This window comes from Rhinolophus sinicus, chromosome 3 (genome assembly GCF_057876585.1).
Source record: "Rhinolophus sinicus isolate RSI-liver-muscle chromosome 3, RSI-T2T, whole genome shotgun sequence".
Lineage (NCBI taxonomy): Eukaryota > Metazoa > Chordata > Mammalia > Chiroptera > Rhinolophidae > Rhinolophus > Rhinolophus sinicus.
Genome location: NC_142503.1, coordinates 94,537,071 through 94,551,540, shown reverse-complemented (window position 1 = coordinate 94,551,540; position 14,470 = coordinate 94,537,071).

Genomic DNA, 14,470 nt, shown 5'->3' with positions numbered 1-14,470 from the left:
GGTCCTCATGGCAATCCTGCAAATGCACAAATCGCTACATTAAAGGATGCTCTTGGGAGCGAGGCACAGCATACACTGCCGGATGAAACGAGCCGTCACAAGTGTCTGTTCCTCACTTAGCGGAAGTCTGACGGCAGGTGCTCCCAGGGTGGCACAGCTGCTCATTGATGTCAGGGCTTGACTAGCCTCGCACCGCTCTCCGCAGGCCCACAAGACAGATGCCGGGCAAACCAGCAACAATGGATGCCACATTCAGATGGGAATCACAGGGACCATGAGTGACTGAAGTGATTCAGCCCCTATTCCATGACTAAGAAGGAACAAAGAAGCCAGAACCTTCATCTGCTTGGTTTCAAGCTGAGTTTTCTGGCCATGCACAACAGCACCGCTTTACCAAATACACCAAATACACATGCTCTGGGCTGAACTGTGCCCTGACCACCACCACCGAAATGCGTAAGTTGAAGCCCTAACCCCCAGTACCAAAGATGAGACTGTATTTGGAGATCCATTCTTCAAAGAAGTCATTAAGTTAAAATGAGGTTGTTAGGGTGGGTCTTTAGTGGATACGACCAATGTCCTTACAAGGAAAGGAGATTAGGACACAGACACACACAGAGGAAAGAGCATGTGAGGACACAGGGAGAAGACGGCCATCTGCAAGCCAAGCACAGACACCTCAGAAGGAAGCAACCCTGCCAGCTCCTTGATTTCGGACTCTGAGCCTCCAGAGCGGTGAGAAAATAAATTTCTGTTTATCTGTTAAGTCTCTTCTCTCTTCAGGAATTCCCCCCCACCCACCCCGCACCAATGAATATATGATTTTTTTCCCTCAGTCACTAATTAGTATTTAACAGTGTTATTGATGTATAATTTACATACAATGAAGTGCACGTATTTAAATTGAACAATTTGATCAGTTTTGACATGTGAATACACACATGAAACCATCACCACATGCAACAAAACGAGCATATCATCAAACCCCAAATGACAAACCCCAAAAGGCTTCTTTGCACCCCTTTGTGACCCCTCCTTCCTGCCCCATCCCTACCCCAGACGACAACTGACCAGCTTTCTGTCCCTTTCAGTTAATTTCTGTCTTCTAGAAGTTGTATACAGCTCTAACAATTAAGTTTGCGAACTTATTGCAATCATGTTGCTAACTTTTTCTTGATATCAGAGGGATTATTCATTATGAATTTGTACCAACTGGACAAGTAACCAAGTTTACTATTTGCAAGTGCTGAAAGGCTGTGTGAAAAAGACGAAAACGACCTGAACTTGTTCCCAACAATTCATGGCTCTTGCATCACGACAATGCACCAGCTCACACGGCACTGTCTGTGAGGGAGTTTTTAGCCAGTAAACAAATAACCATATTGGAACACCCTCCCACCTCACCTGACCCAGCCCCAAAGACTTCTTTCTTTACCTGAAGATCAAGGAAATATTGAAAGGAAGACATTTTGATGACATTCAGGACACCAAGGGTAATACAATGACAGCTCTGATGGCCATTCCAGAAAAAGAGTTCCAAAATTGCTTTGAAGGGTGGACTAAGAGCTGGCGTCAGTGCATAGCTTCCCAAGGGGAGGACTTCAAAGGTGACCGCAGTGATATTCAACAATGAGGTATGAGTTCACAAACTTAATTGTCTGACCTTCATATATCCTTTCGTGTATTTGGATCTACTTTGGAAACTTCTGTCTTGTTCCATTGATCTTCTTGACTCTCCACATGTAAGCATCTTACTATTGCCAAGGCTCTATAATGTTTTAATATCTGCCTAATCTTCCCAACACACTTTTCAAGTTTTCAGTGTAATCATTATTATTTAAATTTCCATTTGATCTTTACCATCTTATCTAGCTCCAAAATGGGAATCATTAAAAAATGCTATAGATTTCCATAGCCCATCCTAGACCTACTAAATAGGAATCTTCATGAGAGGAGTCCAGTATCTGTTTTTAACAAATGCCCAAGGCACCAGTCAGTCAGCCAGCACGTGCGAACCAAAGCTGAGGAAAGCTGATGCTCAAAACAGCCAAGTGGTCTTGCAACTACTCAGGTGACAGCCTGACAGGTACCTGTGGAGTTTGATCGCTACAGGAACAACGAGTGTCTGGCAACTAGTGACACTCAATGCATTTACGCTTGATAAATTAATAGACAAAAGGATGAACTCAGAGAGAAAACTGACACTTCTAATGGAAAGGGCCACTGAAAGGATTGGCTGGGAAGCACCTGCCAACTCAGACACCACTACAAGAGAGGCCTGCCAAGCAGAAAGGAGGGGGAGAAGCGGTGCCTTCACTGAAAGGGCCAGCAGGGTCAAAAGAAGGAACACCAAAAGGTGGAGAGTGACACACAAATGATACACACGCCTAAAGGCAATGCTCGTGTGAATGGTCTTGTGTTTGCCCAGGTGATTGAAGCAGATGTCACAGCTTCAGGCTTTGGAGGAGGAAGCTAAGGAGAGTTGAAGGAGCTATGTGAAATGAACAGTCCCTGCGAGGACTAATTAATGACAGCCAGAGCTAGCCTCAGAAGAAGAAAGCCCAGGGGCACAGGCGTCAGTCCTCCTGGGACAAGATGGCTCCTGCTGCTGGGGAGGAGGCATTCATCCCAGCAGGGCAGAGTCAGGGGCTGCTCCACGGAGCTGGTCCGGGGAAGGCTACTCAGAGTAAGGGAGCTCTCTCTCTCTCTCTCTCTCTCTCTCGCTCTCGCTCTCTGTCTCTCCCCTCCCTCATGTTTCTGCCTCTACCCATAAAGATAATAAAATTCCTGGCCAACTTCTTACCTGCTCTAAAGAATGCAATATTTGAGGGAGCACACCTGTGTCCCTCCCCAATCATTTATTATGTCTTTCCCACTGATCACCTAAAAGCAGATTTTCTGGGGAAGGTGTCAACATGGACATCTAGGAAGGGGAGGCCAGGCCAGTAGAAACTTCAGGCAATGGAGAGGACCAGGGAGGACCAGCTAAGGCACGGTATGTCTGAGAAGTTGATCTTCAACTCACCCATCTCACAGGAATGGCTGGCATTGCTTTGTATTCATTTTTGCACAAGCTGAACAGGCAGGCGCTTGGCCAGAGTCACCAAAATGTGTGTGGAAGGTGTGCCAAAACAGCACAGAAATCTCTCTGAGCCTCTCTGGCAAAGGCATGCTTCTTGTGCCTTGTAAAATCATTATGCCACACAGATGCAATCAGCAACCACTGCATGTCTTCACAGGGCAGGGGGGAGGGGAAGCCCAAGCCACCCCCTGGGAGCTTGCTCTGTTGTCCCCTGCTTTAGGTAACTCTCTCTATAAGCTCACATAGTCTTTGCTGTTAAAGAAATAGTACATCCTCTAACTGTATCTGTTGACATCTTTCCATCAATCATGTCACCATCCCATCGTGACAATAATACAGTGACAGAGGGTACCCTTGTGTCAACTTCTTTCCACTCACATGCAGCTCATTAACAGACATAGATTGCAGCTCGTGGATTCCTCCCAGTTGGAGGCACCATTAATTTGTACTAGCAAGGCCTTGATTCCTCTGGGCAGATAAGCTTGCAAGAGTGGGGGCATGTACATGGAACCAGGCAGCACACTGGGAGAGCTGAGCAGTCTCTGGAGAGCAGAGAACCACCCACCAGCCTTCAGTCTATACTTCTGCAGCTGGAGAAAATTAAATGAAAGGACCAAAGGCTGCTTAGAAAGAGGAGAGAGACACAGCATTTCATAGTTTATCCAGACACGGTGAGACCTAGGCTTTACTGAGTGCTCACTAGGTCTGAGTACTAAGCCTCCCACATTCTCTCCTGGTATCCCCACAACAGCTTAACAGCTCTGGGGGTATCAGCTACCATTGCCCCCGTGTACAGATAAAGTAACTGAGGCATTGCAATGGTAAAGGATTTGTCCAAAGTCACACAGTTAGGAAATGCTGAAACCAAGATTTGAACTGACAGCAAAGCCTGCAACCTTCATGGCCCCCTTAAAATAAAAAAATAACATTTTTAAAGTTAAACACATACATTTGAGTGAGTGTGTGTATATGTGGGGAGGGAGTTATAGATCCCAGTTCTACAGAAACAACTTTTATGGCTGCCTCTTTATAATCTTGGAGTGAACACTCCCCAGGGAGTATAAAGAACTGATAAGTGAGACATTGCTACCTCTGATCAGGAGTGCAAATGGGGCTGGTGCAGGCCAGGTAGAGCAGACGACGAGCCCAGGGTGATTGGAAAGCGGGGTCTGGACCTACATACAGCGCACGCACAGCACAAGCATGGGCCTGGCAAAGGAGAACACCCACCTCCTTCGTGACGTCATTTAAAGTATAACTGCATTCAGCATGTCATAGAGACGAAAGTGCTGTTCCTCCATGCGATTCCGTGCTCTCGACAGTGATAACTCGTTCAACCTGTGAGCAATTACTTAAATATTCAGCACTTTGCATGCATGACTGACTCAGCACAGTAATCGGAATCATGGGAACATGAAATTTTGGAATGGAACAGACCTTAGAGGCCACAGAATTCGATACCTGGATTTCTACAGATGAGGAAATGGAGGTCTAAAGAGGTCCTGCTGTTTTCCCAACATCTCTGGGTGAAGACATATCCCCCTGACTCCTGGTCTTACATCATTTTAGCGAATAAGGCTGGGAGAGCGGAACCTTGCTGCTGGATCATTGTTTGATCTGTGCAATCATCTAATAATTGAACACAAACACAGGTTGCCAAATAGATGTCCAAATCACAAGTTACACAGCTATGATTCTGTTCTCGGGATTTATAAAATACCCAAGGATAGAATCATATAACCATGGAACCATATAATGCTTAATTAATACAAAACATATATTCATGGTACCAATAACGCTTAACTTATGCTAAATCTTAGCTACCTGGAATATGTAACAAAATATAAACAGCTCACATGCCTTTTCATTTCACAAAAACCTGTCTCCTATCTTAATAAATTGTTCCTTCCATTTCTGTACATTTCTATTCTTGCAACTTCCAGTTCATGTGTATTAGAATGCTAGTTGACATTCAGCAGATATAACCCTGACAAAGAAAAGAGGGAAACAAAGCTGATCATTTTTCAATGTTTCTCAACTCGTACATGCACAAAATTTTCATTGGAGGGGTTGTATATATGTTCAAAAATAGAAATGTCAAGTTAAGTTTATTAAGACAAGAATGTTGACTTATTTCAAATGTGCAACAACTCTTCCTTAAATGGTACCACAAAGATGTTTGAAAAATAAGACAACACTGTGTTGCTCAGGGTGTGCTCAGGATGGACATGCTCATTAATTGCTACTGGAAGTGTAAGTTGGCATACCCACAACAATACACTACTACTGAGTGGCATTAATCAAGGAAGACCTGTTGGAAGAGGTGGGCTTTAAGCCAGGTCTCAAAGAAAGTTATGGACTTGGAGGAGCGGAGGAGGCCAAAAGGTCAGAATGGAGAGAGACAGAGGCCAACGAGAAGTTGCTGGGCTCCTTGACTCATGATGCCTTTCCTCCATCATCAAAGTCAGCAGGGTAGCAGCTTCAAGTCTCTCTCAGACTCTGACTCTCTGCCTCCCACTTCCCTCTTTTAAGGACCCTCATGATTCCATTGGACCTTCCTATGTAATCCAAAATAGTCTCCCCATCTCAAGATCATTAACTTAATCACATCTGCAAAGTCCCTTTGCCATGGAAGGTGACACTTACTGGCTTGGAGCATGTGGGCCTCTTTGGGAGCCATTCTTCTGCCTGCCGCAGAGCGTAACCTGCCACGCCTTTATTTCCTCATCTGTATCATGGGTTTAATAATATGGTACCCACTTCAGAGGATTGCTGTCAGGATTAAAGGACTCAATACTTCTCAAGTGCTTAGCACAGTGCCTGGTACCTGGAAAAACTCAAAATTTAGTACTATTTCTATCTGCCCACCTGAACAAATTGGTGGGATTCCCTCCTTCACCCTGGATTCCTTAGGACAGTGGTTTTCAAAGTTTATTGACCATTACCCCGTCCCCCAAAAACACATTTTAGATCACATCCCAATATACCCAAAGGTTTATACACTTACACAGTGAAAATAAATGTTTCACAAACAAAACCCCACTATATGTAATGGATTCTGACATAGTCCTTTGCAGTCCATTTCATTTTTCACACAATGAAATAAGCCGGTGGAGGCCTAGTCAAGACTTCAACCCTAAGGTGAAGAGATCAAGAAATACAAATTGATAGTTACAAAATAGTCACAAGGATGTCGGTACAGCACAGGGCATATAGTCGATAATATTGTAACAACTATGTATAGTGCCAGGTGGGTACTAGAATTACCGGGGGGGATCACTTTATAAATTACATAAATGTCTTTCAGACATTTATGCTATACACTTCAAACTAATATAATATTGAATGTCAACTGTAATTGAAAAATAAATTAAATAAATAAAATAAAATGACTTCAACTCTGGAGTCCAAATGCAACATCTTTTCTTTTTTCTACCTGGTACAACCAACACCCAGCAGAAGCTGTGCAAGGCTGCAGAGACCTTGCTGTTTCTTCAAATGGTCCTGCTTTATGCTGCGGTGAGTTGGATAAACTGAAAGGGGAGAACTGGGAAACAGGGGCCGTAACTGCCATGGCAGACTTCTGCCTTCACATGTCAGCATTGCACAGCTTGTGATCAGCGAGTGGCTTTAAGGAAGCTGACAAGCTTTAATTTGTCAGCCTTCTTGTCTTAACGCTGGGGAGCACCTAATTGCCCTGTCCTCCTCATTCGTGCGGCGTGACTGTGGTGACTTGCCACTGGCTCATCGAGCCGACAAGGTTTCTATGACAGCTTCTCTTGTCCACGCAGAACCAAATCTGGAGAGGCTGTCATTCGATTTGACAAACTGACAAGATAGCGCTGTCAATCTCCCAGACGGGTGAGGAAGCACAGTGACTGACAAAATCTAAGGGTCACGATGAATCCGATCGTCCCCGTGTTCAGTGGCTGACAGCTGATGAAGCATTCCTCCAGCGCTTCAAAGCCGACACATTTCTCACCTCAACTGGCCTGAGAAGTATGTAAAGGTGACTGACACACGTATGCATTTCACTCGGGATGTGACAGGCCTGTTAAGGCTTTTGAAGAATCTTCTGCTGCCACTGCCCACGTGGCCAGTGTAGTCACCCCTCAACATTGCCGTTGGCTCCCAGGTCACTTGACAAGATTATGCGCTTTCCTGATTCACAGACACCTGGGATGTTAGATCTGAGGGGCCTTAAACACCCAACCTAAGCCACAAAGGGACGTGACACCCAAGGACACTCACGAGTAGAGACCTGAGGGTGGACAGACACACTCATTAATAATAATCATGGACATGAGTCTCATTTGCAGTTACATTATGTCACCATTCTTGCCTCAAATAATTACAGTCAGTTGTTCTCCACCCTGGCTGCACTCCAGAATCCTCTAGGAGCTTTTAAGAAGTATCCATGCCTGGGTCCAATCCCCAGAGATTCTGATTCTGTTGGTCTGAGGTGGAGTCTGGCATTCAATATTTTTTAATAGCTCCCAGGGGACTGAGTTGCACAGCCAAAGTTAAGAAGCCCCTGGAGCCTGACTGCCTGGGTTTAAATCCAGGCACCACTGTTTACTAGCTATTGGGCAAGTTACTTAATTTTTCTGGGCCTCAGTTTCCTCAACTGTAAAAACGGGAGTGATGATAATAATACTTCATAAGATTGTTTCAAGGTTTAAATGAGTTATTAGGTATAAGACCCTTAGTGCATTGCCTGATCAATAGATGTCAGTTATTTCTATTATTTAATGTTAAAAAAAATAAAGTTAAACTGAGCAAATTTGAAGATCTAGTTGGCTTTATTAAGCAATTCATGAATCAGGCAGCAATCTCTCTCCAACTAGAAGGGCGTCTCCAAGGAGTTGTACAAAATGCAAGGATTTTTATAGGAAAAGAGTGGGCCAAGGGAGCTATCAACTACAGAAAAGAAAGGATTATTTGGGGGCTGGGACATCCTTTCTTTGGGGGAAGAGTACTGGAAGAGTTTTTATCATGCAGATTGCCTCTTTTTTCCATAGGGGATGGAGAGGGCAGATTCCCTTTCTGGTGCTTGACTGGAAAATTCCATACTGGTTAATTAACGTGGTGTTTCTGGGAGAGGCTAAAACTACAGTTAAATCAGGCATTAAATGTAGGTTTGATATCATGGGCTTTTAGCATGAGTGATGCCATTTTGTGCCTGTGGTTGGTTGGTTGGTTGGTTTGTTTGCTTGTTTGTTTGTTTTTAACAAAGGACTTCCTATATTTTACAAAGGGCTCAAAGAGGAGACTTGACCAAACCATGCAACACTGAGTTTCTCTTCAGGGTCTTTTTTCTAATGTGGACTGTGAGAGAGAGCAGTAAAGAATAACTCTTAAGATAGGGTTTTCTCTAGAAAACCATTAACCACCAGTCAGAGACAAACAACCAGTGAATTCAGATGAGAAAAGGAGACCAGCCAGAATTGGTCAAAACCAAGACGGTGACAAACGTCACCTCCAAGTAACCTCCAGCCACATTATACGGTCATTATAATATGATGCTAAATGACACTCCCCTCAGGGCCATGACACCTCTAAAGAGGGCCATATAAGAATCAAAAAGGAGTGTATCCCCAATTCCCAGAAAAACCCACCCCTTCCAGGAACTAATAGGAATATTCCTCCCCCTTATTTCTATACTAAAAAGCTTAACTAATAAAAACCACAGCCAGGGAGGATGCAGCTGTCTTTCACTCAGAGGCAATCTCTGCTCTACCTATGAAGCAGATCTTTATTTAATAAACTACTTTCACTTTACTTCCTGGCTCATGCTTGAATTCTTTCCTGTGTGAAGGCAAGGACCCTCTTTTCCTGTAACACTCTAATGGTTTTAGCCTAAGCAACTGGGAGAATGTTTTGTTCTGCTTCATTTTGTCTTGTTCAGTCTTTGTAACATACCCATTATACAGATGAAAACACTGTATAGACTCTGAAAGGTTAAATAACTCACACAAGATCATAAGATCTTGGGAAGCAGTCAACCCAAGAGTGTAACCCCAGTATGTCTAACTCCAAAGCCCATTCTTTCTTCCTACTCTGAGTTCCCACATGGATCTGAGTCTGGTCTTAAAGAAGGCGATGAATATGAGTGTGGGGCAGTGAAAGGAAGGGTATTCCACTTGGGTGGGAGTCATGGATATAAGAATGGTCTAGGTTCTTTATGCCTTAACGGTTTATGATTTTGTGAAGGTGACAGTGCTATCCCAGGTGACAAGCAGGCTGGCCTAGCTAGAAAAAAGGGCCCTCAGGCAATGAGGCGTGTGAGCCCAGATGGAGAACACACTGATAAAGGGGCCCAATACCACAGACTGAAGATCCTGGATGGTATGCTCTAGGAAAATGAATGTGTATCTCTGTTGCAATTTCTTGTTAAATTCTGCTTAAATGTGTTATGCTAAATCATGCAAACTGCAAAAAAACACAATGTGAGAAATTATAGAGCATGGATGATCCATTTTCTTCAACAAATAAATTGCAAGAAAAACAAAAAGAAGGTAGGAGAAACTGTAGATTAAAAACAAATGTAATGGGTGGATTTGATTGGATCCTGGTTCAAACAAACTAAAACATGCACGCACACATGTGCAGTCTCTCTCTCTCTCTCTCTCTCTCTCTCTCTCTCTCTCTCTCTCTCTCACACACACACACACACACACACACACACACACTTAAGAAATAATCTTGGAAATGTGGATGCTGACTGGATGTCTGAGGAATTAATGAATCCTTTCTTGGAGTATATTATAGACTAGTAAGCAGATATAAGGAGGTAAGTTGTATATCTTTGTTATTATAAGACACAGGTAAGGGAGTTCCAGAGAGAAACATAAAATGCTGTGAAGGTTCTGATGAAGGAGTTTAGTGTCAGAAGAAGGGAAAGGAAGCTCCCTTTGATACAGCATCTTCTGAGCACAATTTGAGCCAGGCCCTGCCCTGAGGCATCTTATAATTAGCAGTGGCTCTCAAACTGTCCTTGACAGAATCCAGAGGCCTTCTTAGGAGTCCTGCGCAGGCCCACATCAGTGGCAGAGTGCAAACTGAATGGTGAGACTTCTTTAACCAGAATAGCTTAGCTTTTTTGAGTCTCCTGGGGAGACTTGAGCCAGAGAAAGTGTATAATTGAAAAGAACCTTGAAAATCTCTGGTTTATGGGTTTCCTGGTTATCTCCTCTCAGCAAGCTACCCTGAGCTCTTTCAAAGCATCAGCTTTGCCATTAAGGACTTTGCTGAAAGTAGAAGAAAGCCTGCTTTTCCATGATCTGAACACAGACACCAACTAACTACAATTCAGCTGACGTCCCTGACTTAAGTCACACAAAGCACATTAGAGGTGTGCTATCTACTTTGCCTTATTAAAAAGGACACTGGAGCAGATCAATTTTATTGCAATAAATCTTATCATTAACAAATGGCAGGCATAGATCTGCATGGTAAATCTGATGGTTATAAATTGTTTCAACTATGTATTGGGCCAATGAGAAAGACATAATTCATAGCCAAGAGTTTCAACCAGACGTGTGGGTCCTTATATGGGAAGGAAGGTCCTGGAATTTTGTCTACAAATGGAAAAAGGAGATCTGCTACGGAAATTGGAATTTTGGAAACACAAATAGGTCCTTCCAGGTTTGATCTCGACAACAACAATATGGCAAGGCAGGAGAGAGGTGGCAAAAAGTTCTACTCCTGCCACCAGCACCACCGTGAACCCCTACTTTAGAGACCCAGAGTCTAACCACCAGCCAGAAACCAAGGCAGGGAGCCTCCGTCCAGTGTAAGAGCTGCTCCCTTAGCCAGAGCTCCTCCCCACCCCCACCCCCACGACCTTCCCCACCTCTCTCTGTGTCCTTTAGGACATTACCTCCACAAGGTATTCCTCACAACACTAGTTCCTGAGATGCTCGCCAAAACCAAATACCTGTGGTCAAATATATCTGGAGAAAAGCCGCATATAACGTGCTCCTTTTTGGAAATCCATATCACCATTACTCTGTATAATGGACACTATCTTGTCTCCCCAGTCGCCTTGGCTCTGCTGGAAAGTGCCCTTCCCCACGCCTCCCTTTCGTGTAGCTACTCAGGGAGCAGCCATTTTGTTCAATGTGACCGGCTACACCCTTGGCTGCAGTCGATTGGCTCAAGAGTAAGCACCTGACCTAATCTTGGCCAATCACAGTCCCTTTCCCAGACCCCACCTGCTAGCCACATTGACTGGTCCCAGGATGGACAGTTGATGCAAGACAAGGCAGTTTTATTCCCTGGGAATTTGAGAATGACACAGAGAAGTCAGTGTCTTTCTAGAGCTTGAAGCTATAAGAAATAAAGCTCTGAAATCTGTAATCACTACATATTCCACCATGATGACTAGAGCGGTGAAGGAGGCTAGGATGTTAGGGGAGGAGGGGCAAGGATGATAACAGATGCCCAGTAAGGAGTAGAGATGGGAGACAGCTTGGGAGCTTTTGAGCCCAGGTCTAAGCACTTTGGGAGCCCACTGTACTGCCAGCCTGAGTAATGTGAGCCCTCCATGGAGGCCTCGGAGATAAGTTTCCCTTTCACAACATTGATTTCTCCGCTTCAACCAAAAGGGCTCAGAATGATTTACTGCAGTAAAAAAAAAAAAAAGCCCATTTAGCTTTGATGAACCTAACATTTCCAAATATATTTGACCACTGACTAGTTAGCTAGTTAATTGAATTATCTCTTCTATCGTCCTCACTTAGAATTTCTATCCCCTTCCATGAAATACCCTTTTGGAAATGCTGTTTTACACAGAAAACTCCCCAAAACACGACATGGCCCAAAAAATGCGACATATCTATGAAAGTTTATTTCATAGGTGTGAACTGGAAGCAACAGATTCTATGGACTGTAGATTTTCATAGGTTACTCATAGCAAAAGAACTATTGACTATTTCAATTATCTGGAAATACAATCATTTTCTCTCACTCAAGGGACCAGATGATGGGAGTAAGAAAAAATTTTCAGTTGTGAAGAGCTACCCTAGATAAATTCTTGCCACTCACCAGAAATGTGGTTAAGGGTTGTGCACATCAATTTACCTCTACCCTGAGATCTAGAAAGGGAATTCTGGCAGAATGCAGGCACCCTATCAAGGGGATGAAAGAGAATATACAGACCTGGAAAAAACTCTCTTTGCTCAAGGATATAAATATATATAAATATAAATATATACATATGCGAAATTTAAAATTGGATCTTTTTGAAGGTTGGATTTCATACACATAGGAAAACTTTGCCCTAGTATACAGAGGTAAAGTTTATCTTGGAAATCACTTGATTGTAGGACACAGAAGAAATGTTTGGAATGCACATGTTTTGTGTTCTTAATTTTTTTTAATTAAGAAAAGGAATTTTATAAAGCAAGTTTTGAATGACAAAATGGAAAATCAGAAATGGAGACTCAGACAAAAATGAAACTGGCAGAGTTAAGAAGAGGGCATGGAAGCAAAAAACAGTAACAGAATTAAAATCCCAGTGGCGGCACTAACAAGCAAAAATCAACAATGGGAAAAAAACAGATTGGTGGTAGAGATGATTAACCAGATAAACTCAGTAAGATTGAGGGGGATAAGAGGAAGTACAAAGAGATAAATATAATAAGAGAGAAGATAATACACATGTAGGCTACAAATCCAATATCTAATCTCTAGATTAGTAATATTCTTAAAGATGAAACCAGAATATGTTGGCAGAGAGCAAAAATCAATGATTTAATAGGAGACAATTTTCCTGTGCTTGAAAAAAACCTCTGAGCATGCAAATCAAAAGGACTCACTGTTTTAAGTAAGGTTATGAAAAGAGACAAATTAGCCACATTTTAGTGACATTTTTTCAACATAGAGGTTAGAGGGAAAATGTCACTAAACTAAGCAAAAAATAAAATATAATGACAGGTCACTTAACAAAAGAACCAAAATCCAGCTGACCCCAGATTCTACCAACATAAACAGAGAAAAAGAAAAACCAAAAGCAATGTCTGTAGAGTGTTGAGAGGGAATTCTGTGACCCAAGAATTCTTTGGCTACCCTGGATGCTGTTCATATGCCAATGCAAAGAAAGATAGTCTGAGTTCAGAAATGCCATTGAAACTTCTGTTATTGATGCACTCTTCCTAAAAACCTTAACTAAAGTTATAATTCCTAAGCCTAGCAAATGAATCAAAAGTAAGGACCCAAGACTAAAAGTTATAAAATGAAGCATTGCCACCATTAACCAGAGATTGTTTAAATAATTGACATAAATATAGTAATTAAATGAATGTCCAAATCTACAAGGATTCCTGAAACACAGGTTAATATATTATTAAAAATGTCAATATGAATAAACACATGTCCTACAATGTAGGCCAGATGAGTCTGGCATGGCCTGGCAAGTTGACTGAGAAAGTTAAAACACGTAACGAATTCCTCATTTCAAAAAGAGGAGTCACAAGTTCTTGTATCATCCTTGCTTTTATTTTTTATAGGAAATAAACAAGCAAAAATTTTTTTGAAAAATGTAAAGTTAACCACTTAGTAAAATTAAATATTGACTGCATGCTATCAACTATCACAAGAGAAAATCAAAGCAAAGAAAACATGGTCCATAAGGCAGGCTAACAAAATGTGAATGAGTAAAGGCATGAAGTAATATGATAAAAGTGAAACCAAACATATTAGTCACGATAATAAGCAAAAATGGGTTCAATTTTCTTTCTTTTTTTAATTTATTGGGGTGACAATTGTTAGTAAAATTATATAGATTTCAGGTGTACAATTCTGTATTACATCATCTGTAAATCCCATTGTGTGTTCACCACCCAGAGTCAGTTCTCCTTCCATCACCATATATTTGATCCCCTTTACCCTCATCTCCCACCCCACACCCCCCTTACCCTCTGGTAATCACTAAACTATTGTCTGTGTCTATGAGTTTTTGTTTCTCATTTGTTTGTCTTGTTCTTTTGTTGTTTTTGGTTTATATACCATATATCAGTGAAATCATCTGGTTCTCTGCTTTTTTTTTGTCTGACTTATTTCGCTTAGCATTATACTCTCAAGATCCATCCATTTGTCACAAATGTTCATATAAATGGGTTCAATTTTCCAATGGAAAAAAAAAGTACAGATTCAGTTTAATTAGCATTGTGCTGAAAGTCCCCAAGTGCTCTAGAACATGTGCAACAACCTAATATGCCCTTCCTTCACAGATTATATCATAGCACAGAATATATATTCCTACATTTATCAATTTTTGTAATTATCTATTATGATTCTTATTTATCGAAGATACAGATGTATATATAAAATATATATGATAAGTATGTTTTAAAGAAAAAGATCATTTGAGCTCCCAAGGAACCA